Source organism: Lepidochelys olivacea (assembly GCF_965140295.1).
Source record: "Lepidochelys olivacea isolate rLepOli2 genome assembly, chromosome: 2".
Taxonomy (NCBI): Eukaryota; Metazoa; Chordata; order Testudines; family Cheloniidae; genus Lepidochelys; species Lepidochelys olivacea.
In genome coordinates, this window is record NC_140412.1 from 42,373,933 (window position 1) to 42,399,485 (window position 25,553).

The 25,553-nt window shown below is 48.4% G+C and overlaps 1 protein-coding gene across 2 annotated transcripts in view; it reads right to left on the reverse strand.

Moving 5' to 3' along the window:
• Positions 1-23,704, reverse strand: part of CPQ (carboxypeptidase Q) — a 270,868-nt gene extending 247,164 nt beyond the window's left edge. Inside the window, exon 1 of one of the 2 annotated variants that reach the window (XM_084619637.1) lies at positions 23,552-23,704. The gene's annotated coding sequence lies outside the window, so the exon portion shown is untranslated. Of the gene's footprint in view, positions 1-23,453 lie in introns of both variants that reach the window. The other variant, XM_084619636.1, reaches the window with a different exon arrangement.
• Between the last annotated feature and the right edge of the window lie 1,849 nt (positions 23,705-25,553).

A 25,553-nucleotide genomic window follows, 5' to 3' on the forward strand; every position in this document is an offset into this window, starting at 1 on the left:
CGTAGTGTAGACATACCCTTAGAAACCTGAAATGTGAAGTAGTAAAACAGATATTTCTCCAGGATTGCTCTCCAGTGTTGCCAAGATTTGCAAATGAAACATCGTCCTAGATAATAATCAGTTAAGGCTCTTGGCTCTGGGAACCCACCCAGCCAAAGTTAAAATTATGACTTGAACTACAGAGTCCTTCTCATTAACTTTTTTGCATCTAGCACTTGGGGAGGGAAGGAAACTGGATACAACTCGGAAGTCTTACTATATGTGGACCTTGAAGCCTGACACAGCAGATATAGGGCCAGCTCTTGAGCTGGTGTGTACCAGCATAGCTCCATTGACTTCAACAGAACCATGCTGATTTAAAACAGCTCAGGATCTGGCCTGTAGGTTGTTGGGTTTTTTAAGTATTCTCTGTAGGCAATGAAAATTACTACTGTGGACATTATAGGAAATGAAGTGTTTAAAAAGGATTTGGGATCTGAGTTTGGAGACTGCCTAGAAGAAGTGTTACAGGTACTGTTGCTTGCTACCCAGTTGAAGAATGTAACCTTTTTATACCTGTATTTAAAGTACCATTGTATAATGTATACTGAAGTGGAAAGGCAAAACTGCGCTAAACTTTTCAACAGAAAGCCTCAGGCTCTCAGTATGATACTTTGATGTCATCTCACTCATGAGCTGCTACTAAAACAGTTGACAACAAGCCTGGAAAATCACACCATGAAATAACAGCAATGGTCAGTCTGCAATTTGTCCAAGAAACAGTGAAGGCCAAGACAAAAAAAAAAAAAGAGAAAATGGACAACAGTTAATCAAAGAGCAATGCTTAAACCAAACAAAAGCTGAGATAAAATAGCAGAAATAACTGTCAGTGAAGTGTCCAAGATTAAAAATCCTTGCCAAGGAAAAATGTCATTCTTTTGGATTAGAGGCACAAGACCAAGATGTGAGTCAAGTGGGAATCTCAAATAAGGAAGTAACTGAATGAAACACATTCAATGGGAGGAGAAGATTTGTAAAGCAATAATCCTAAAAGAGGCACAATGATGTGAATGTTACAATGGATATGACTAATAGTAGATACAAGCTAGTGGTGTGAAAAGGCAACCATAAAATCAGTGGAGTTTTGGATAGCATACACAAATACATCACATTACAGAGTAGGGAGGAAACATTTTCTCTCTCTCCCATGTTGGCAAACACCCCTCAAACTGTGAATTCAGCTTTGGGCGAAATCTTTATACTAACAAGATATTTACAAACTTAAGGGAAGTCACAGAACAGAAATAAATTTACAGAGTGGATTTGAAGGAACTGATTTTTGAGAAAAGACAAAAAGATGCATGTATATTATAGGGTGAGATGACCGAGAGTGACCTCTTATATTTAGGGCATATCACACTTTCCATTATAAAAAAATTCTTGCAACTTTTTGTCTGAGAATCTCTAGTACCTTTATTAATTAGAGCAGGCCTGGGAATACATGCACACCTTTCATTTCCCCATGACATCCAGTGACACAATATGGACACTCACAACTGGAAAATGAAGTAACACTACCAAATGTCAACCAGATATTAACAACTTTAGTGACTACTGTCTGTGGCAAGAGTCAGACTAGCCATTTACATGTCCTGATTCGAGACCCCATTCCTAAACTCCTAAGTCATGCAATCGCTCTTCTGAAAAGCGTTTTTAAAAATTGACTTTCATATTCTGAGTTGTAAAATGTAATTATTTTGTTCCAAGCTTTAACTCTACTCTTGTATTTTTCTAGTAAGAAAAATCTTCAAGGCAATTATTTTTAAATGTAAACTGTAGCCACTCATTATATATCCCAGTAATAAACATCCCTAAATCTTTGTTCTCAAGGAATATTTGCTCACACATGGAAATGAACTAAGGTAACATTTAAAATTAAGTTTAAGCATTGCTTGTTTTCAAACATGATGCCTCTGTGCTATGTAAGCCTTTGGAGAGTAAGCTTGAAACCACTAAAATATTAGGGGCCAGGAATGAGAAGGGGAACACAAAGAATTATTCACAAATGAATGCATATTATGCAGAGTAGAATACACATAAAATGTCTATGAATCCCAGGTATCAGACTGAAAAAGCAGAGTTAGAAATGACAGACCCTTATCTAGAGTAACCCTGATGTAACAGTATAATCCTGAGTAGATTTAAACAGAGTTAAGGCTCCAAGACACTTAATAGAGGATTGCTCTTATTTATTACTTAGTGCACAATAGCACCAGCCATGAGAAGTAATTGAATTATCATTTTTACAAGTTTAAATCTCATTTATGTGCGAGACATACAAGATATTTAATTAAACAATATAGCATTATGCCAATCATTTCAAGTATTATATTAGTATCATACACGTCATACATACTATATTGTCTACTGAAAACTAAAACCAATAAGATACTATTATATTGGATTATCTACAAAGAAAAACACAAAATGTACTTACAATACTGTTTTGTCAATTTAATCATACTTCCTGTTGCTCTTAACTGGTGTCCTATTGCACAAGACTTCCAAAACGCTTCACAAACAGCAAGATCCTATGAATACCTTTTCTTTCAGACTTTCCTCAAAGGAAAAATCTTTTAGAAATATATATAAAAATGGTACAAAAGTAGTCTCTTATTAAATATTGTTAATACAGATCAACTGTTATAGCAGAAATACATCTCTTAACAATTTACTTTAACACAAAAACAGGTACCAACAAAAGCTTTTCAATCAATGTAGGAATAGCTACAATCCCAAAAAAGTTTAGCTTTAGTCCACCAAGGAAGAGTTTTCCAAAATTCTAAGAATATTCACCAGGGCGTGGCTAATTTTGTAAACTATGAAACAATCTTCTCTCAATAGATTCATTGATTGAACCTCATGGTATTTAAAAAAAAATAATAACCAAAATCAGTCCTTAAAAATGTTCACAATTTCCTTGTCCCAGCTGCCAAATTATCCATTTGTTTCATGGTCTTAATAGGACAAGGCTAGACCTGTACTCAGGTCATAAACATTATGGGAGGATACTGCTCTTGGCAAGTAAAAGCTGACTATAGGATTACATATGCCATCTTGAGCCATATATCTTACAACACTGGTGACAGCACTAAGGATTGTGAAAGTGTATATAGAAAGCCCTCTCTCCCTCCCCAAATATATGCTAGCCCTTTCCCTCCATCTTTTCAGTAACAGATATGTTCTACCATTAAACATGACCAGTAGTATTCCTCAAGATCAACTAAGTTAAACCAAGTACAATAGGAAAGAAAACAGCAAGGGGAAAAAATGTTCATCCCCAATGCCTAAGGCCATTTCTACACTACGAAAGTACTCCGATTTTACAGAAGTCGATTTTTAGGAACAGATTGTATAAAGTAGAGTGCATGTGTTCACACTAAGGACATTAATTCGGTGGTGTGCATCCACAGTACTGTGGCAAGTGTTGACATTCCGAGCGGTGCACTGTGGGTAGCTATCCCACAGTTCCCGCTGCCCATTGGAAGTCTGGGCTGAGCTCCCAATGCCTGATGGGGCCAAAAATTTGTTGCAAGTGGTTATGGGTAAATGTCGTCAGTCAACCCTCCCTCCCTCCGTGAAAGCAACAGCAGAAAATCATTTTGCGCCCTTTTCCCTGGATTGCCCGAGCAGACGCCATAGCACGGCAAGCATGGAGCCCGTTCAGCTCACCGCAGCAGTTATGACCATTGTAAACACCTTGCGCATTATCATGCAGTTTATGCAGAACCAGAACCTGAAAAACCAGGTGAGGAGGCGATGGCAGCACGGTGATGAGGACATGAACACAAATTTCTCTAAAACCGCAGTCCCCGGCAATTTGGAGATTGTGGTGTTACTGGGGCAGGTTAATGCCGTGGAACACCGATACTGGGCCTGGGAAACAAGCACAGACTGGTGGGATTGCATAGTGTTGCAGGTTTGGGATGATTCCCGGTAGCTCTGAAACTTTCGCAAGCGTCAGGGCACTTTCATGGAACTTTGTGACTTGCTTTCCCCTGCCCTGAAGTGCAAGAATACCAAGATGAGAGCAGCCCGCACAGTTCACAAGCGAGTGGCAATAGCTTGCAATGCCAGACAGCTCGGTAATCAATTTGGAGTGGGCAAATCTACTGTGGGGGTTGCTGTGATGCAAGTAGCCAACGCAATCACTGAGCTGCTGCTATCAAAGGTAGTGACTCTGGGAAATGTTCAGGTCATACTGGATGGCTTTGCTGCAATGGGATTCCCTAACTGTGGTGGGGCTATAGATGGAACCCGTATCCCTATCTTGGCCCTAGACCACCAGGGCAGCTAGTACATAAACCTCAAGGGGTACTTTTCAATGGTGCTGCAAGCACTGGTGGATCACAAGGGACGTTTCACCAGCATCAACATGGGATGGCCGGGAAAGGTTCATGATGCGCGCGTCTTCAGGAACTCTGGTCTGTTTAGATGGCTGCAGGAAGGGATTTACTTCCCAGACCAGAAAAGAACTGTTGGGGATGTTGAAATGCCTATAGTTATCCTTGGGGACCCAGCCTACCCCTTAATGCCCTGGCTCATGAAGCCGTACACAGGTACCCTGGACAGTAGTAAGGAGCTGTTCAACTATAGGCTGAGCAAGTGCAGAATGGTGGTAGAGTGTGCATTTGGACGTTTAAAGGGTCGCTGGCGCAGTTTACTGACTCGCTCAGACCTCAGCGAAATCAATATTCCCATTGTTATTGCTGCTTGCTGTGTGCTCCACAATCTCTGTGAGAGTAAGCGGGAGACATTTATGGTGGGGTGGGAGGTTGAGGCAAATCGTCTGGCAGCTGAATACGCACAGCCAGACACCAGGGCGGTTAGAAGAGCACAAAAGAAAGTGCTGCGCATCAGAGAAGCTTTGAAAACCAGTTTCATGACTGGCCAGGGTACTGTGTGACACTTCTGTTTGTTTCTCCTTGATGAAAATCTGCCCCCTTGGTTGCCTCTAAATTCCCTATAAGCCACCCGCCCTCCCCCATTCAATCACAGCTTGCTTGCAAAGGAAATAAAGTCAGTATTGTTTAAAAAACATGTATTCTTTATTAATTAATTATAAAAATAGGGAGATAACTCACAAGGTAGCCCGGGTGGGGTGTGGGAGGAGGGAAGGAAAAGGCCACTTCAAAACTTGTTGAATGACAGCCTTCTGTTGCTTGGGCTATCCACTGGGGTGGAGTGGTTGGGTACCCAGAGCCTCCCCCCCCTCCGCATTCTTGGGCGTCTGGGTGAGGATGCTCTGGAACTTGGGGAGGAAGGAGGGCAGTTAAACGGGGGCTGCAGTGGCAGTCTGTGATCCTGCTGCCATTCATGAACCTCCACCAGATGCCGGAGCATGTCCATTTGATCCTGCAGTAGGCCCAGCGTTGCCTCATGCCTCCTCTGATCTTCCTGCCACCACCTCTCTTCACATTCATCGGCCACTTTCCTGTACTCTGCTATTGTGTTCCTCCACACATTCTGCTGAGCTCTGTCAGTGCTGGACGACTGCATGAGCTCAGAGAACATTTCATCACGCGTGCGTTTTTTTCGCTGCCTTACCTGAGATAGCCTTTGGGACGGAGGAGGGAGGCCTGAAACATTTACAGCTGCTGGAGGAAAAAAAGGGAGTGAAGTATTTAAAAAGATACATTTTACAGAACAATGGCTATACTCTTTCACAGTGAACACCACTATTCACATTACAAAGCACATGTGGGGGGAGGGATAGCTCAGTGGTTTGCGCATTGGCCTGCTAAACCCAGGGTTGTGAGCTCAATCCTTGAGGGGGCCATTTAGGGATCTGGGGCAAAAATTGGGGATTGGTCCTGCTTTGAACAGGGGGCTGAATTTGATGACCTCATGAGGTCCCTTCCAACCCTGACAATCTATGATTCCATGTGATTTTGGTACAAGGTCGCATTTTGCATCTTATATTGAGAGCCTGTGGCTTTGGTGTTAGAGATCACACACGCAGTGCCAGGCAACAGAATTCGGCTTGCAGGCAGCCATGGTAAGCCATACTCTTTTGGCTTCTGCAACCTTCATAACAACAGCGCCCTCCTCTCCCATACCAAGCAAAGCACATTGAGTTGGCCATTTAGTGCTGTGGTTTTCCTGTTAACATGCAGCAGCAGAAACCAAACTAACCTCCCCTCCCCCATCCAATTCCCTGGGATGATTGCTTTACTCCTCACCCCACTGCGTAGCTGGTATCAGGGAAAATCCCTGCTAGCCAAACGCAAACAACTCAGCACCAATGCCCAGCCCCCCCCCCCCCCCACCACCACGTGGCTAACTGCGGGGAGGATTTCTTTTCAGCCACAGGCAGACAGCCCAGTAGGAACGGGCACCTCTGAATGTCCCCTTAATTAAATTCCCCTATTTCAACCAGGTTACCATGAACGATATCATTCTCCTGAGGATAACACAGAGAGATAAAGAACAGATGTTGCTTGAATGCCAGCAAACACCGGGACCATACGCTGCCAGGCTTTGTCATGCAATGATACCAGATTACTTTCTACTAGCATGGCGTGATAAAGTGTCCTACCATGGAAGACGGAATAAAGCTGCTCTCCACAGAAACCTTCTGCAAAGGCTTTTAGAGTACCTCCAGGAGAGCTTCATGGAGATTGCCCTGGAGGACTTCCACTCCATCCCCAGACATGTTAACAGACTTTTCCAGTAGCTGTACTGGCCACAAATGCATCCCAAGTCCTCAGGGCTACTTAATCATTAAAAAATGCTTGCTTTTAAAACATGTATTATATTTAAAAAGGTACACTCACCAGAGGTCCCTTCTCTGGCTTGGTTGGGTTGGGAGGGTATTTCAGTTAGGGTGATAAAAAGATCCTGGCTATCGGGGAGAATGGGGTGCTGTGTGCTCTCCTCAAGCTCATCCTCCTCATCTTCCCTGTCCGCAAAATCCTCAGGCATGGTGGAGAGTACCCCATCATCGGAGTCCACGGACAGGGGTGGGGTAGCAGTGGCAGCCCCCCTTAGAATTGCATGCAGCTCAGCGTAGAAGCGGCATGTCTGGGGCTCTGTCCCGGAGCATCCGTCTGATCCTTTGGTTTTCTGGTACACTTGTCTGAGCTCCTTAAGTTTCACACGGCACTGTGTTGTGTCCCTGCTGTAGCCTCTGTCCCTCATGGCCTCGGAGATTTTTTGAAATGTTTTGGGATTTTGTCTTTTGGAACGTAGTTCTGAAAGCACGGATTCCTCTCCCCATACAGTGATCAGATCCAGTACCTCCCGTTCGATCCATGCTGAAGCTCTTTTTCGATTCTGGGACTGCATGGTCACCTGTGCTTATGAGCTTGCCTGGCCAAACAGGAAATGAGATTCAAAACTTCCCGGGGCTTTTCCTGTACATCTGGCCAGTGCATCCGAGTTCAGAGTGCTGTCCAGAGCGGTCACAATGGTGCACTGTGGGATAGCTCCCAGAGGCGAATACCGTTGAATTGCATTCACACTAACCCTTTAATTTGAAACGGTGATGTCGATTTCAGCACTAATCCCCTTGTCGGGGAGGCTCTTAATCGGTTTTAAGAGCCCTTTATGTCGACAAAAATGGTTTCGTTGTGTGGACGGGTGCAGAGTTAATTCGATTTAACGCTGCTAAATCTGACAAACTTGTAGCGTACACCAGGCCTAAGTGCTGCTCTGAAGTTTCAGCTGTCTTTAACATACCCTCTTAAGTATTTCCAGTTACTAGAGTTTACGTTAATCAGACTTCCCAGGCCCATTGGCCCATGACCATTAAGGGAATAAAAGTTTTAGACTCAATTCCCTCTGGACACTTCTCTTCAATTTAGTTACACACTATTGGTGATTTTGAGAAATTGCTCATCAGACTGGAACTGCATGAACACCCACCCCCTCAGTAAGTCGGTGGGGTATGAGATCTCTACTGCAGAGGAATAGTGAAACTTTTTGGCTATCAAGATGCAGGCAAAATGCAACCTCTACCTTGCCAATTGCCATCATCAAACCCAAATAATGCAACTTCCATGCTTTTTTCAGTTTCTTGCTGAGATAAGGGTTTGGATGACCAAAAGCTGACTAAAACTCAATCCAAAAAAAGGGGGAGTTGATGCAGGAAGGTTGGGAGAAACATCAGAAGGGTACGTGAACAATCCTTCATTCAAGAGGTTTACAGCCTTAGACTGCTGATAGTTACATGAGAGCCTTACCCACTTTCGATTGCTCCTAGATTCACAGGTGGACGAAAGCTCCTTTTCTTTTTCTAATAATGCAGAACATTATGGGGAACATTTATCTCTGGCTGTGGACTTCACCACATTTATCCATGCTTTTGAGACATCTAGATTAGATTAACTCTACGTGGAGCAATCCTTTGAGAAGCCAGTGCAGGATACGAATGCAGTTTGGTCAAGTTAACTGTATTTCGGCCTCTCTCTCTGATAACAACACTGACTTCCTGTTTGCCAAACAGTGCAATTCCAGGTGGCAACAATGATCTATAAAGGCCTATACAGAGCGGGTCCTGGCTACCCGAGATTACCTCATTCCATGTTTACCACTGCAAGTGGAGCTCAAAATCCCTACATGTGAACTTCTGGAGGTTACGCAGCCTCACTGGGGTGCTCTCAACTCTGAAGTTGACTTTCCCCATTTGGTGCAGAGCTCAAAGCCTTGTCTACATGGCAGTACTGTTTGCTTCCAATGGGTACAGCTGAGCTGGTGCTGAACGTGGTTGCTTGTGGAGACGCTTGCAGCCAACTGTTTTAGCTGCCCATACTGCTGATGCCCATTGTCACCAATGAATACTTTTCATACTGTAGAGAAGGATGAAGCAAGCTCACTTTTATACCTTCTCAGGCTTTTGTCAAAGGATATAGAAGAGTATAAGGGGCAGTGTTGCTTTTATGGTACAATTGAGGCTGGGGGTGGGAAGTTAGACACCATCCACCCTAGTTAATATTATTTGTATGGGTTTTTAAAATATGGTATATGTACACATAGTTTTATCTATAAAACAAATAACAGTCTTCCAACACACTTTTACAAAACTCCCATTCAACAATTATCAATTGCAGCGTGAGTTCCGGAACTTCAGAAACCAAAATTCTAGACAATTCAATTTCAGCACCAACACACAGAGAAAGAGCATACGAGAAGTCCCAGTTTCCCCAGCCTTGCACAAACAAAAGGAGGACAACATTTATTTCAAGGAACATAAAGTGAGGTATAAAACAAAAATTAAAAATGAAATGTAGTCTTCCGTCTGGCATTAATTATAGGCTGGGTTAATAGCATGACTTATTATTAAGCGTGTCTGGCATGTCCATTATAGACCTTACTTTCAGTATTATAACTTTCCCAAACATTTACCATTTGGGATCAGATTTCCCATACTGGGGATCTGCTTCAGACACAGTTCTTTGGGAAAAGTTTAGAGAAAGCAGTTTGGCTGTTCTTGAGAACAAAAACAACATTTTTCCAATGTTAAAAATTTCAGGTGACTACCTTTGAAAAGCTGTAACATGCATGTAATTTTAGAGAAAAGGACTTGAAATTTGGCAGGGGGTGGCCCTTGTGTCAGGGATATGCCTTTTGTTTTCCCCATGAAAATCCACCCACATTTAGCCAAGCTTTAAGCCTTTGAAAAATCATAGCTTGAACATATTTAGGAGAGACTTGCTGAAGCTTTGCAGCTTCATTCCCCTGAACTTTTCCTACATTTCAGCTCTTAGCTAGTGTGCGCTATGCTTGGGCTGGGCACCAGAACGGAGAGCAGGGAGCCTGTCTCTTCTGTGCCCTCAGTGCCTCTCCTTCCCACTCTGGGCTCAAGTAGCATGGAGGAAGAAGCTGCCTGATTTGACTGCAGAGGGAACAAAAGGCAGACCTGGAGGGGATCCAAAGAAAAAAATAGTATCCTTACCCATGGTCAAGAATCCCATTCTGTAACTGGAAACCTGAACCAGTCTAGGTACCTGTATTGTCCACAGCCTGGCAGATCCAGGTAGCGAATGGGTCATGAGGCAGCAGGGACTGAATAATGGACATTAGGCTCTCATCTACCATTCTGTTGGGAAAGCTGGATGGTTGAAGGACTGTCAAAAGAGGATCTGTGTGGGATTCAATGTACTCATCTTTGCGGGCTGAGATCCACCCTTCCATTTCTAACACTCAGGTGGTAAATTCACATCAGGGGACAAATAGTGACCAATCTGATGCTGATTTAAGTTTCAGGCTGTACAGAGATATTCCAAGTTCTTGTGGACAGTAAGGACTTGAACTGGGAACCAGGTTCCTTCCAGAAGGTGATGTCATTCTTCAAAGGCTGTCTTGATACCCCATATGTCATACTTCCTTTCTGCCAGAGTTAATTTCATGAATAAAAAGCATGTGGGTGGAGCGGATTATGTGGACCCGTTTGTTGCGTCTGTACAGCTGTCAAACTTTGCAGTGCAATCCAGACCAGTGAGGGCTTGTGTCACCACCTGCCTTAGAATCATAGGACTGTTAGGGACCTCAAGAGGTCATCTAGTCCAGTGCTCTGGACTCATGGCAGGATTAAGTAACCTTAGATGCATTGTAACCTTGTAAACCTTGGTGCCTTAAAATATTCTGCTGCTATAACTCCCTTGTCCGGATGTTCCCAGCCAGCATACAAGCATGCACTGTGTGTCTATGTGATAAGCAGCTCTGGTCCAGCAACCTGCTTGTTACCGTCACCGGGAGCTCCACTCACTCCTTGTCTGGCACCTCCTCCTGGTCACTCGGGGGATTAGCTCTCGAGGTCAATACACCCTTCCTGCGTATGCACACCATCACTCCATCTCTCTCTCTGGTCTGCAGGCCCCATCCTGTTCCAAGAACCACAATCTCCTCTTCATGACTCAGTCCTCTGGCCAGGTCACTCAGCGTTCATCCCAGTTCTGGGGTACAGTCCTTTAGAACTCTGTCACTCCCACAGTGACCCAGGCAGTCTTCCAGTTCACTGCCCTGCCAGTGCCACTTCTCCAGTGGAGGATAGGGGAACCTGTGCCTGTCCTCTACTCCAGATTCCAGTCCAGGGACCCTCAACCCAGCAGTTCTGGGCTCTACTCTCTCAACCCTCACTGATCTTTCCCCAGAGGAGCTATCAGGTAGGAAAACCCTTTGATAAAATGTCAGTAAAAGTTGGCAAAACAGGAATCACTGTACCTCCCACAGGCCCCTCAGAGCTGTCCACTCAGAGACAGTAGATATCTTATGTGGATCCATAGTCAGCCCTTCAGGTGACATAATGTACCCCAGGAACTGATTGTGCTCTGACTGAAATCATATTTCTCTAATTTATCAGTAAGACGGTTCTGTTGGAGGCTTTCCAAGACATGGCACATGTTAGTCATGGAGGACCTGGTTCGCTGAGAAGAAAGGATATCAAGGCAAATCATGATGAACGAATCCAACATGTTTCTAAATGTATCAAGGCCACTGCACAATCCGAAGAGTATTACCAAGTACTCGAAGTGCCCATATCAGCAGAAGGCAGTCTTCCACTCATCCCCTTCCCAAATACAGACCAGTTTTAAGTTCCACAGATGTCCAGCTTCATAAAGATCTTAGCAGAACAAAGTCTCTCAAATTGCTCACTGATGAGTGAAAGTATATCAATTCTGGATGGTTATCTTATTCAAGGTTCAATAGTCTATCCATGGGCACAAGGAGCCATCTTTTTGGCCTTAAAAAAAAAAACTAGGGCTCCTGCTAGGGCCATAGATGTGCAGGTGAACCCCCTTTCCAGATTCTCTTGAAGGTATTCTTGGAGCACCTGCAGCTCAGGCTCTGAGAGGGAATAGGTACATCCAAAAGGAACCTCAGCTCCTGGCTGAAGGTCAATAGGGCAATCATAGTGGCAATAAATCAGTCTTCTTCTTATTGAAGACATCTGCCCGATTCCTGTACTTGGTTAGTACAGCTGGGGCCACCAGTGGAGCTGCAGCTGTGGACAGAGGTTCTGCTGACTTGATCCTCCTCTATTCCGAGATCCCCAGGGGTGCTGGGTTTCTTTGGGTTTAAACTACAAATGGCCTCCATCACAGAACTGAGTTTAAGGAAAAAAGAATGCTGGCAAAATGCCAAGCAAAAACAGACCATGTCTATTCCCTAGTGAATAGACGGAGCACGTCTAGTGAGCCATGAGATGCCAAAAGTGACTGGGAAATGCAGGGAGCAAACTAAGCCAAACTGAAAGGTTTCAAAATGACCCTGAAGGGTTGTGACTTCCAAGGGCGCTATCTCTTGCATGACAAGCCAGATGAGAGGAGGGCCCCATCAACAGATTCCACAAGGTCAGGAACAGCCTTGCTGTGTGTCAGGACCCCTTGTGCCCAGGCAAACTTCAAGTCCATAAAGTTCCTAGAGAAGCCGGAATCGACCAGCACTTCTAGACTGACCTTCTGCATGGTCAGACAAAACGGAAGCTGGAGGGATGTTGGCCACTGGTGGATGTTATAAGAGCTCCTGTAGACAGGTACGTGCTCTGCATGCTAAAATGAGGGAAGGAAAACTGGTCTCGCCCAGACTCCTCTAGTGTGGCTGGTATGTTTCTGATCAAGATGTGAATCGGGCCTTCCATGAGCAGAATGAAATGTAATTTCCTAATTGTCCACAATACGGACAGGGATACCTCCCACCCCACCCACCGTTGAGACTTCTCCCCTTCAGAAAGGGTGTCTAGGCCATATCGACCTGCATGGGTTCAGTCTGTGAGGTGGGTACAGGAGATTGATTGTCAAAACCTGCATGACTCAGAGCGCCATCTTTCTTTCTTGGTGGTATTTGTCAATTTGAATTCACAGATCAATGAAAGGCAGATGTTAATGTACAGTGTCATGGGATGCATCACTTGCTGCTTGTCTGCCACCTCCTCCTGGTCGCTCTGGGGATTAGTTCTTGAGGCAGACACCCCTTCCTGGGGTCACACACCATCACACCCTCTCTCTCAGGTCTGCAGCTCCTCTCTCATCCCAGGAACCGCAGTGTCCTCTTCATGACTCAGCCCTCCAGCTACATCATTCAGCTTTTCCCCCTTCTGGGGTATATCAAAGGCTTTCCTTCAGCACTCCTAAGCAGCCTTCCCATCACTGCATCAGGTACCACTCCAGTAGCTGGTAGGGGAACCTGGGCCCGCCCTCTACTTCAGGTTCCAGTCCAGGGACTCTCAACCCAGCAGTTCTGGGCTTTAATCTCCCAGCCCTCTCTGCTCTTTCTCTGGACTGCTTCCTACCACTCCTGGTTCCCCTTCTTACTCTGGATGGACCAGCTCCAAACCCTCCCTTCCTCTTCTCAGGGAGTGACTGCCCTTTCCCAGCAGCAGCTCCTGCCTGTTGCCAGCTTCCTGGCTTTATAGGCCCCATCTATTCCTGCACAGCTGAACCTGCTTGCAATCAATTCCCAGCTCCTTCCTCCAGATGCAGCTTGTGGAGTTAATAGGCCTACCTGGCCACCTTAACCCCTTCCAGTCCTGTGTGGGTGGACACCCTATCACACACAGATCAGTAAAAACGACCAGGCCAGCCAGAGCCCCTATCTGAGCCATCTCATCCTTAACATCATCATTAAGACTATGCCAAAAATGATGGCACTGAGCGTAATTATCGGCTAACCCTTAGGGTCCGGACTGCAAAACTCTGCCCTGCAAAAGTGGTTCGGGTCACCAAAAATCACCAACATGGCTTGGACAAATTCCTCAAACTGCTTCAAAAGGGGACTGGACTTTTCCAGGACTGGGGAGGCCCAGGGCAATGCCCCCTCTGTCTGTAAGCTGATAAATGCTGCCTTGGTCTTGTTGGTGGGAAATGTCTGCAGGCACATTAGGAACAGGAGATGACACTGGTTTAGAAACCCACAGAATGTCCCCCAGTCACCATAAAGCTTGTTGGGTAAAGGTCTCTTCAAGTTCTCGGTAGGTCTGGGTCACAGGTGACACAGCTTGAATTTGCAAGGTGGCATTATGCACCTGCAGGGCATTGATCTGAGTCTGTAGATTCTTCAAGGTGTCCACTAGCTCTGCCAAAGAGATGTTGGCTTTAATGAGGTCCATCCTAGCAGCTAACCCAGGTTCTTTTGGGCTGCTCAAACTGTCAGCACTGGGGCATTGGCAGTCATGCCTAGTGGTTGGAGTTGGAGTCAGGAGTCAAGAATCAGAGGCAGGAATCAGGAGAGGAGCCAGGGGTCAAGCAGAGCTAGAGCTGGGAGTCAGAAGCAAACAGGGCTAGAGCAGACTGAAGCAAAACTGTGAGCAAGGCTGGCCCAAGATTGATCACATCTGTGGGTATACACATAGAGCTGCCATTGACCTGCCCCTGGGCTTAAAAGCAATCCTCCTGGCTCCCTGGAGACAATCAGGTGGGCCAACCAATCAGGTGATCCTACTGCAACCCAGCTGAGCTCCTTAATTTGCCAGGAGCCTGGGCTGACTAGTCCTCAGGCTCAGCTGAAGGAGCTCACTCCTGACACAACCCTGCTGATATGACCCATATGGATGTCAATAGGATGACACTTGATGGAATTTGTTTTTTTCAGTTTGCTTTTTTAAAAAGCGGAGTGTTACCTAAAAACTAAACCCAAAACACTATGTTGTTAGAACATTATTAAGGCTGCAAAGTCAAGCACCCAAAAGTTAGGAAATGTCAGAAATAAAGTTGTCTTATTTATTGCACGCTATTCAAACCCTGCTCTGAAGACAGAATTATTAATTTCCTTGTGGACTTTTCTCATCATAGGTGCTTATTACCATAGTATCTGAGTACTGATAACAATTTTCTCAGCACTCCTATGAGGTAAATTGGAATCATCCCCAATTTACACAGGAAGAACTGAGGCACAGAGAAAGTAAGGCCAAACTTATCAAGTGTCCACTAATTTTTGGGTCCCTAACGTGAGTCACCCTAAGCCCTGATTTTTCAGAGCACTTGGCACTATATAGCCCTTTATATGTTCAAAGCACAGCTGCCATTAATTACTTCAGTTGCAGTTGTCAATCCTCAGCATTTCTGAAAATCAGGTCCCAGGTGTCTCAAGTTGGGCACCCAGAAAATGAGAAACATACAATTAGTGACCATCTGTAAAAAGCCTGGTTTAAGTGACCTGCCCAACATCAGAGAGGAACTCTGCAGCAGAGGCAGAGATAGAAGCCAGTTCTCCAGGGCATCCTTCAATTGCCTTAACCATGAAATCATTGTCCTCATCACAGGGCTAGTAGCATCTGACCCCCTTCTGGTCTCACTCAGCACACCCTCTCTTGTGTCAGGCCTTGTGCCTTTATCTATTCCAGGATAAATTCTGCATTTCTCCCACTCTTAGACCAGGTCTTAGGCTACACTGCAGTACCCTGTATATCAATCACGCTTATCCTGCAAGTTTGACTGGGTTTAGTATCTGTGGTTCTTCCCTTCAGGAGTTTGTGATCAGTCGTGTGCATAGTGACCAGACAGTCTTCTTACAACCAAAGTATTGTTGATTTTAACAGTAAGTACAAAGCATTTCAAGAAAAGGGATTTTAAAACAACATACATGCATGTCTATCTTACCTAAAGGCTTACCCTCCCTTACTGGTAGTCTAAACACACCAAGCTTCTTCAGACACTCCAGAGGACCCTGTGTCTCCATCTGGTCCCCCTCAAACAACATCCCTCCACCACCTGAGAGTGTTCTTTTTTAAACTGTCAGTCCTTTTAAACTTCTGGATCCCAGGCCTTGGCCCCACAGGTCAATCAGTTCTGCAAATTGGCTGGAGCCAAGAGGTAGAGCCATGTGGTCACACCTCTGCTTAGGAGCTGGAGGGAGATACCGGCAGCTTCCTGGGAGCCGCCTGAGCTAAGCGCCACCTGCAGCCTGCACCCCCTCCTGCACCCCAATCCCCTGCCTGGAGCCCCCTCCTGCACCCCAAACCCTGGGCCCAGCCCAGAGCCCACACCCCAACTCCCTACCCCAGTCCAGAGCCCTCTCCTGCACCCTGAACCCCTCATTTCTGGCCACACTCTAGAGCCCGAACCCCCCAGCCCAGAGCCCGTACCCCATACCACACACCAACTCCCTGCCTCAGCCCAGAAACCCCAAACCCGTCATCTCTGGCCCCACCCCAGAGCCAGTACCCACAACTCTTACCCTCACCCTTACGCCCCCCACATACACTCCAAACCCCTGCCCAATCCCGGACCCCCCTCCCAGACCCTGAACCCCTCATTTCTGGCCCTGCCCCAGAGCCCACACCCCCAGCCCAGAGCCTGTACCCCCTCCCGCACCCCAACCTCCTACCACATACCAGATCCCCCTCCCACACCCTGAACCCCTCATTTCTGGCCCCACCCTGGAGCCTGCACCCCCAGTCCAGAGCCCGTGCCCTGTCCCACACTCCAACCCCCTTCCCCAGCCTGGAGCCCTTTTGTGCACCCCAAACCCCTCATCTCCAGCCCCAGCTGGAGCCCTCACCCCCTCCTGCACTCCTGCCCCAGCCCAGAGCCCTCTCCTGCATGCCAAACTCCTCATCTCTCGCCCCACCCCAGAGCCCGTACCCACAGCCAGAGCTCTCACCGCCACTCCCCCCCCCACACACACCCCAACCTCCTGCCCCAAACCAGTGAAAATGAGCGAGTGTGGGGGAGAGCAAGCAACAGAGGAAGTGGCCTCAGGAAAGGGGTGGGGCAAGGGATGGGGCAAGGGCAAACACATTTCACAAAGTGATCACTCCATATCTGAGCTCTCAGATCTTGCCCTTAAAGAAAACCTGCACAGCTTCAAAAGATAAGCCGGGGAACTTACATTCAAAATTCTGCTGGACACTAAAAAAATTCACTTAACAGAGACATTGTGGCTCATTACAGAAACTTGTAATATACCCTGCTGCTTCCTAACCCTGAACTGTCCACTTCCTTTTATGTGGCATCTGTGAAACCCTCATGCTTAATATGTCCCATCATAAATTTAGCACAGGCCCTCTGGTTATCTTCTCCAGACCTGAGGAAAGCTTGTCCCTTTCACCACAGAAGTGGGTCCAATAAAAGATGTTACCTCGCCTACGTTGTCTCTCTCTTTACACTCCATCTATGACAGTATAGTAGAAAATATCAGAATCACTATTTGCCAGTTGTTACCAGTTACCACATAAGCTTTCTATTCTCAATATAGGAGGAAACTGTGTGATACCTGTTTTTAAATGCTGACATTTTAATAGAGACTACTGCATATGCTGGGACAATAATTCAAAATTAAGTTTTTTCCCCTGCAGCTGCCACTTCTTCAGTGTGCTGCCATCTTCCTCCTTTAACCTCTCACAGCTGGAAGGGATGGCATAAATCACCAGACCAAGCTTTCAACCTTCAAACAAAGAAAGTAAAAATTTTACTAGTCACTAGAGCAGAAATGAATAAATGAATCCCTAGTGTACCTATGTGCTTGGGTAATTATATCAATAATAAACTTGGCCTTATAAGTCACTTTCTTTACTATTTGGCATTAAAGAATGCAACGTGTGCAAAACCATACTATAAACCAAATAAGAGGAATTCACATGTGCCCTAATGGCAGATGTCTCCCAACTATGGTCAGTGGTAGGTTGTTCTTTCCCAGCTCATATTTGCAACCTGTTCTTGTCTGTCTTGGTACTTTATTTTTATGTTGTTAACAATAGTTTGAATACCAAGGAACTAGCCAAGGCAATCCAAAGATTTGGCGTGAATTTGCAAACTTCTGCTGGCCAAGACTTGGGTCTGTCTATATTTGACACAAACCTCATCTGCAAAACAGTGTCCAACCAGCTTTAAAGAACTGTATCCTGGGCAATACTCATGGCTGTCATCTAAGCCACAGCAGATACAACACTGGAAGAAATTAGTTTAAGTTTTCAAGAGACCAACAATACATAACTGACATTTTATGAAGTGGACGCTTTTTATTCAGATTATAAAGTTATTTCTGAAGAACCTGAGACAATTGACCACCCTAGGAATAAATTCCAATAAGAGCCTGTATTCTAACCCGAACACCACCCAATCAAAATCTGACCAGCCTTTTTCACCCTAGCTTTACACCTACATGCTGCTACGACTATTAGTAAGTCCTCCATCCCAACACATGGACTCAGTCTTGCTCATGGTCATACCGAGAGCTGCACATTACACAGGTGCTATACCATATCATGTGTTCCTGGAAGTACATTCTGGAAGTACATTTGTGGAGATACAAATCTCAGGGTGTTAAAAGAAAGAAATTAAAGTGTGGGGGGGGGGAAGAGAGTAGGAAAGCATAACACACACACTTTCCCTTTGCTGAGGATCTGTGAATTATTATAACAGGCAGGCAGGCACATCAGGCTTGACTTTCAGAGGTATTAGAGTCTAATAATTAGACATTCACAACTCCAGGTGAAATCAATGAAAACTGCACACGTTCGCTACCTTTGAAAAATCAGGCCCATACTAACCAGGCAGTGGGAATGTTGCTTTTCATTTTTCCAAAAGTGCTACTGATTTTGAGTGCCTCAGTTTTTGGGTGGCCAACTGAAGATACCTGGGGCCTGATTTTCAGAAGTATTATTTACGGCTCCTATTAACTTCAACTGGCATTACGAATGGTACCTAAGCACTTCCAAAAATCTGGAGATCCTTTGGGGCACGTTGAATTAAAAAATAAATAAAAAACAAAACAAAAAAAACCCACAGTGGTTGCATTTCAAAATTTTGCCTTTAATCTTTCTCAGAAGTGTAGGAACATGCTCTCCTTTGAAAATAGGTTATTTTTTGCTTCACAAAAGACCATTGGTTTTCCAATTATTCTCCTTGAAGTACAAAAAGTATCCAAACTGTATAATGCGTTCTTAGAACGTGGGTCACTCTGTATCAGTCACAGGTTTTGAATCATTCTATGATGTGCATTTATATCCAAGAGCTGCACCTTAGCTTTCCACTATCCTGATGTCACTTCTCTCTTCTTCTCCATTCTATACTTGTCTCTCTTTTGCATAGTTCTCAAAAAGGAAATCTTTGAGCATGGTAGCAGGCCCCTTAAGCGAAATGGGGTCCAGCACTCCTGTTCCAGTCTGAGGGGAGCACAGCTGCCCTGAGAGGTAGAAATGAGAGACAGCCCAAAGATAAGGGGAGTTCAGAACCCACAGAAGGAGCTGCAACATGAGCTCACTGAGAAAAGCAGAACTGAGAGCTTCATGAAGGAGACACAGGTAAGAACTCCCTTGTGAGCAGGGGAGCCAGATAAGGCCACTTAAAGCAGAAGACAGGAGAACAGTTAGGGTGGGTCTCCTACAAACTTCCCCAGGCCAGAGAGAGCTGAAGGCTGAAAGCAACAGCAGCAGATGCCTGCTGGCTCTCTGAGCCAGAGAGCTGGATCTGGAGGGCCAGAGAATGCTATGATCTGGTGAACGATAGAAGGGTAAGCTGGGGGAGAGCTAGAGCCGGGCCTGGAAAGGAAACAAGGTGGAGAAACACCCCAGCTACAGTGACTGGGGTGAGGCACAGTGAGAGAGTTGTGGTGAGCAATGCTGAAGCTATACTGGGTATGCTGGGGCTTGAAAGATTGAATGTACTGCTGGGGCTGTGCTAGCAATATTTGCACCAAACCACCAAAACAACTGAACAGGTGAAAGAGGCAACAGAGTGGCACAAACTGATAGCAGGCACTGAGTGCCCGGTACCATTTTTACCATATGAGCCATATGAAGCCACAGGTGAACAGAAGACTTGTTGGTAGAACCATTTCAGCTGCAGGCTGGTAAGAGCAACCAACGAAGCCATTCAGCCAAATAATCACACAGTGTCCCATGAACAGGAGCCCTTTAAGTGCTTTTTAAAAAAATGGCACCAGGTGGTGACTGAGCAGAACCCTAAGTGCAGCCTGGCCCAACAGCACAGAGACCTGTGGAGAAGCCACAGGAAGGATGGGGTGCAAAGGACTCTCTGCAGCACTAATGCACCCCCAGACAGTGCCAGGTTTACAATGGTGTCAGTGGCTCCATGAAGCTGGGCCCATGCTCAGAAGGGGCCCTGGCCTGCTCTGCTTGCACTGTGCCCTGACAACCCACCAGCTCCCCCACCCCACCCACCACTTGCTTCTCTAGGCTCGCCCACCAGCTGGCCGAGGGCTCCTCTCCACCCCCTGCCCCACCCGCCGGCTTCTTGCTGGCAAGTTAAAGTAGTATGGATCGGATGAATGGACTATAAAGTGGATAGAAAGCTGGTTAGTTCGTCGGGCTCAACGGGCAGTGATCAACGGCTTGATGTCTAGTTGGCAGCCGGTATCAATTGGAGTGCACCGGGGTTGGCCCTGGGTAGTGTTCCCGCTAATTTTTCCCGCCCATGTGCGGAATTAATTTGGTTATGTGCACCAATATGGAGGTGATACGTGAGGGTTGAGGTGCAGGGGTGTGAGGGCTCCAGCTGGGGGTGAAGGCTCTGGGGTGGGGCTGGGGATGAGGGGTTTGGTGCGGGAGCGAGCTCCCGTGAGGCGAGAGGACTCCCCCCAGCTCTCTCTCCCCGAACCAACACCTGGGCTGTGCGGGAGAGGTACCTCTCCCTGCTGCGGCAGCTCTGGGGTTGGGGCTGCAGGATAGGCGCCCCTGCCCTGGCCCCAGCAGGTCTGGGCTGGGGCTGGGTTTGGGCCAGGAAGGGGTGCTCCAGCTGCACCTGGGTCCAGGCCGCACTGCCCTGGCCACATCTGGGGCCAGGCCAGGCCACGCCACACCACCCTGGGTGCACCTAGGTCCACCTAGGTCCAGGCAGGGCCACTCTGGCCGTGCCTGGGTCCATGCCGCCCTGGCTATGGCTAGGGCTGGGATGGGCCACACTGCTTCGGCCATACCTGGGCCTGGATCTGGGCCGGGCCAAGCTGCCCAGGCTACACCTGGGTCCATGCTGCCCTGGCCGCACCTTGGATCCATGCTTGGATCTGGGCTGGGCCAGGCCACTTCTGGGTCTGCACCGCCCCAAGCCACACCTGGGTCCGGATCAGGCCGCTCCAGCCACGCCTGGCTCTGGGCCGCTCCTGGGTCCACGCCACGGCTGGGGCTGGGCCGGGCACCCTGGCCATGGCAGGTTGGGGCTGGGGGAGGGGCGCCCTGGCCGTGGCAGGTTGGGGGCCTGGCTAGGTTGGGGCTGGGAGAGGGGGAGGGGCACCCCTCCCTCAGCCGGTACCTGGCCACAGCAGGTCTCCAGGAGGGTTCCCTGAGCACCTGTGCGGTGCTAAATAGGCTGCTACGTTTTGCGCAGCTTACAGGAAACTTAGGTCTTGGGGTTAGTTTTGTTCAACATCTTCATTAATGATCTGCATGACGGGAGGATTGTACTCTCAGCATGTTCGTGGATGACGCTAAGCTCGGGCGGGAGGTAGATATGCTGGAGGGTAGGGATAGGGTCCAGAGTGACCTAGACAAATTGGAGGATTGGGCCAAAAGAAAACTGATGAGGCTCAACAAGGACAAGTGCAGAGTCCTGCAATTAGTATGGAAGAATCCCGTGCACTGCTACAGGCTGGGGACCAACTGGCTAAGCGGCAGTTCTGCAGAAAAGGACCTGGGGATTACAGTGGGTGAGAAGCTGGATACGAGTCAACAGCGTGTCCTTGTTGTCAAGAAGGCTAACGGCATATTGGACTGCATTAGTAAGAGCACTGCCAGCAGATTGAAGGAAGTGATTATTCCCCTCTATTCCACATTGGTGAGGCCACATCTGGAGTATTGTGTCCAGTTTTGGGCCCCTCACGACAGAAAGGATGTGGACAAATTGGAGAGTCCAGCGGAGGGCAACAAAAATGATTAGGGGGCTGGGGCACATGACTTATGAGCAGAGGCTGAGGGAACTTGGCTTATTTAGTCTGCAGAAGAGAAGAGTGAGGGAGGATTTGATATCAGCCTTCAACTATCTGAAGGGGGATTCCAAAGAGAATGAAGCTAGTCTGTTCTCAGTGGTGGAAGATGACAGAATAAGAAGCAATGGTCTCAAGTTGCAGAGGGGGAGGTCTAGGTTGCATATCAGGAAAAACTATTTCACTAGAAGGGTGATGAAGCAGTGGAATGGTTTACCTATGGAGGTGGTGGAATCTCCATCCATAGACATTTTTAAGGCCCAGATTGACAAACCCCTGGCTAGGATGATTTAGTTGGGGTTGGTCCTGCTCTGAGCAGGGGTTGGACTAGATGACCTCCTGAGGTCTATTCCAACCCTAATCTTCTGATTCTCTTTGCCCCCTGGCCAGACCCCAGTGCACTTCCGGTGCCGGAAGTCTCTGCTTCCCACCTCCTGTGCGGCCCCACCTGCCTCCCTGGAGCTGAGCCGCCTGGGACTGGTGCAGAAGCCTGCCCAGTCTCAGCCAGTTGATGGGGGGCAGTGTGGGGAGCTTGTCTGGGCCCCTCTAGGCAAGTGGGTGCTGAGGGAGGCTGGCTGGGGCAGGCCCCAGCCTGGCTGATTGTGCCACTCCCAGGGGGCCGGAGTGATTCTCCGCCCCAGGACCAGCCCTGACTGCACTGGCAGCTCAGCCCAGCAGACACAGCCGCCTCCCAGCAGGGCCAATGAGTGTGGCCACGAGGCAGGGCATGGAGGAGTGGGTCTCTGGGGAGGTGCTGGGTTGTGAGGGGGCAGGGAAGATCTGTGTGTTGGGGCACTAGGCAGTGGGGGTTCAGAGTGGGGTGCTGGACAGTTGTGGTGGGGCTGTGAGCAATGGGGCACTGGACAGGGGTGGTGGTGTGCAGGGCGCTGTGCATTTGTGGCAGATCGGGGGGGGGGGCGCACTGGGCAGGACCGAGGGGTCTCCAGCCATAGGGAACCGGGGGGGGGGGAAGCGTTCCAGTGTTGGGGGAGGAGGTTGTGTGGCTCGGCATGGCCTGTCCCGTGAGGGAAAGGGGCATGCTGGCAGCACAGGGCTGGGCGGGCCACTGTGCATCTGGCAACTGCCAATTATTAGATAGTGCCCTCGCACTGGGCTGGGCAGAGCGGGGCCACCCCTGCCATGCCATACCCCAGGCCAGCTCCTTGCTCTGGGGGCTGGCCCCACCGCACCATGCTCCATTGCCCCCATGGGGGCCCACAAACATGTTTGGCACCAGGCCCACAAACGGTTAATGCGGCCCCGCCCCCAGGCAGGCCGTGCCCCCTGCCCCAGCACCGCGAAGGGAGCACAGACAAGCAGCAGGGCAACGGCTGGGCGCCCACGCAGCCCTGGGAAGGGGGGGTCCCCTCGCGCCAATGCAGGCACCACTGGTGGCTCTGCCCGTCACGGGGAGGCGGGGGGCAGCGCTCCCGGGACAGCACTGGGGCCCGGGCCCACAGCCCCGGCAGCGGCCAGCGACGACCCAGGGGCCGAGCAGGCAGGCCGAGCCCCGCGCCGGCTTCTGCAGCAGCAGCAGCCCGGCCTCCCCCGCAAGCTGCAGCAACAGCAGCCGGAGGAGAGAGAAGCGGCTCACGCACCTTCTCCGCGCAGACCCACCGCTCCCAGAGCCCCGCAGCCGCTCAGCCCGACGCGCTGGCTCGGAGAGGAGCCCGCCGCTGCAGGCGGCGCCACCTACCCTGCAGGTCAAAGCGCGGGGGGATGGAGCCGCTCGGCGCTAACTAGAGCTTCCCGCGCCCCGCTGCGCTTCCTCATCCGGCCGGGCTCAGAGCCGGGCCCGCCCAGAGCGCCAGGCGCAGCCGCTGCGAGGCCCGCCGGGGGTGTCCGGCAGACCTTGCCCGGCCGCGAGAGCCGACGCTAACGGAGGGCGAAGAGAGAAGCAGCCGTCTCCTCCCTGGGTGGGGGCCCGCTCCCCTCTCCGACGCCAGCTAGCTCCAGCTCGGCCGCCTCTCCCTCGGGGCCTGCCCGCACACGGCCCGGCCCGGCCCGGGGAGCAGGCTCCTCACATGCCCCGCTGCTTGCCGCTACTCCGGCTTCTGCCGCAGGCTGCTGCCCTTCCACTAGCTGTGAGGGGCTCGGGTGGGCGAGCAGGAAGCTCTTCCCCAGTGCTTAATTTGTGCCAGGGCTGGGCCCCGGCACCGCCAGCTTTGGCGGTTCGTAGCCCTGGCACCTCTGGGCTTGCTGCATTGGTAATGAATGGAAAAAAATTGCTTGAGCCCTAGGCACCACTTTCATTACAGATTAAGCACTGGTCTAAAGTCACATTCTCTGCTGGTGCCCTTCCATTGACTCCTGTAGAGTTCACCAAGAACATGGGCGATGGGTGTCACAGGCCAGGGCAGCTAAGCCTCTCCTGACCTATGCCGTGGCCCCACCCATGTTGCACCCTGAGGGTCTACCTGAAGCTGGTGGGGGCTTAGCTCCAGCTGGCAGCCCTGAGCTTAGGCACCGGTGCTGGGGTCAGTGGTGGTAGGGGGGGGTCGAGCTGGTGGCTGGGGCCAGCCTGGCACTTGGGGGGGAGGGGGCAGTAGCTCAGCCCAGTGCTGGGGCCAGTGGCTTGGCCTGGTGCTAGGGCTGGGCTGGCTCAGGGCTTTGGTGGGCGGGACCGCCCAGAAGTGGGAGCTCACCTACCGCCTATGCCAGGAGGGAGTTTGGCCTTTGAAATATTTTTTTTTTTTTTGCCTGGGTTGTTACAGATTCTAAGGCCAGACCATTGTGATCAGCTAGTCCAACCTCCTGCATCACACAAGCCGCAGCACTTCCTTGATTGTAAACTTGGCACTGACAGGGAGTCCACCACAACCCATGGTGATTTGTTCCAATGGTTAATTACCTTCACGGTTAAAAATGGCTATAGTATTTATTTCTGGATGAAGGGAGTTGCTGGAATGGCCTAGTTCAATAACTGTAGTTTTGAAAGGTCAGTGAACACCTATATCAACGGAGAGATGCTCCTTTTAATGGAATTAGCACGTATGACAGAAGATGTTACATCAGAATTCCCTATGTAATAAGCTCCTCTGCATTCATATCCTTCTTGCAAAATCTTTCAGTAATGATAATAGAATATAAGTGGTTGATTGTTGCCAGGGTGCTCTGAACAGTCTTTGCATTGGTTCTCTCTGACAACTATGATGTACAGCCACAGTTCATTATGCTATGGCCTAGTGTACACAAAGTTGCATTGGTTTAACTAAATGTGGGTGTTTTTAAACAGATTTGCTTATACTGATGCAGCTTGTGTGTTTAGAGCAATGGATCTCAACCATGGGTTTATGCATCTTTGGGGTACACAGAGGTCTTCCAGGCAGTACATCAACTCATCTAGATATTTGCCTAGTTTTACAACAAGCTACATAAAAAGCACTAGTGAAGTCAGTACAAACTAAAATTTCCTACAGACAATGACTTGTTTATACTGCTCTATATACTATACACTGAAATGTAAGTACAATGTTTATATTCCAGTTGATTTATCTTATAATTACATGGTAAAAATAAGTAAGCAATTTTTCAGAAATAGTATGCTGTGACATTTTGAATTTATGTCTGATTTTGTGAACAAGTAATTTTTAAGTTATGTATAACTTGGGGGTATTCAAGACAAATCAGACTACTAAAAGGGGTACAGTAGTCTGGAAAGGTGAGAGCCACTGGTGTAGACAAGATCTTAGAAGACA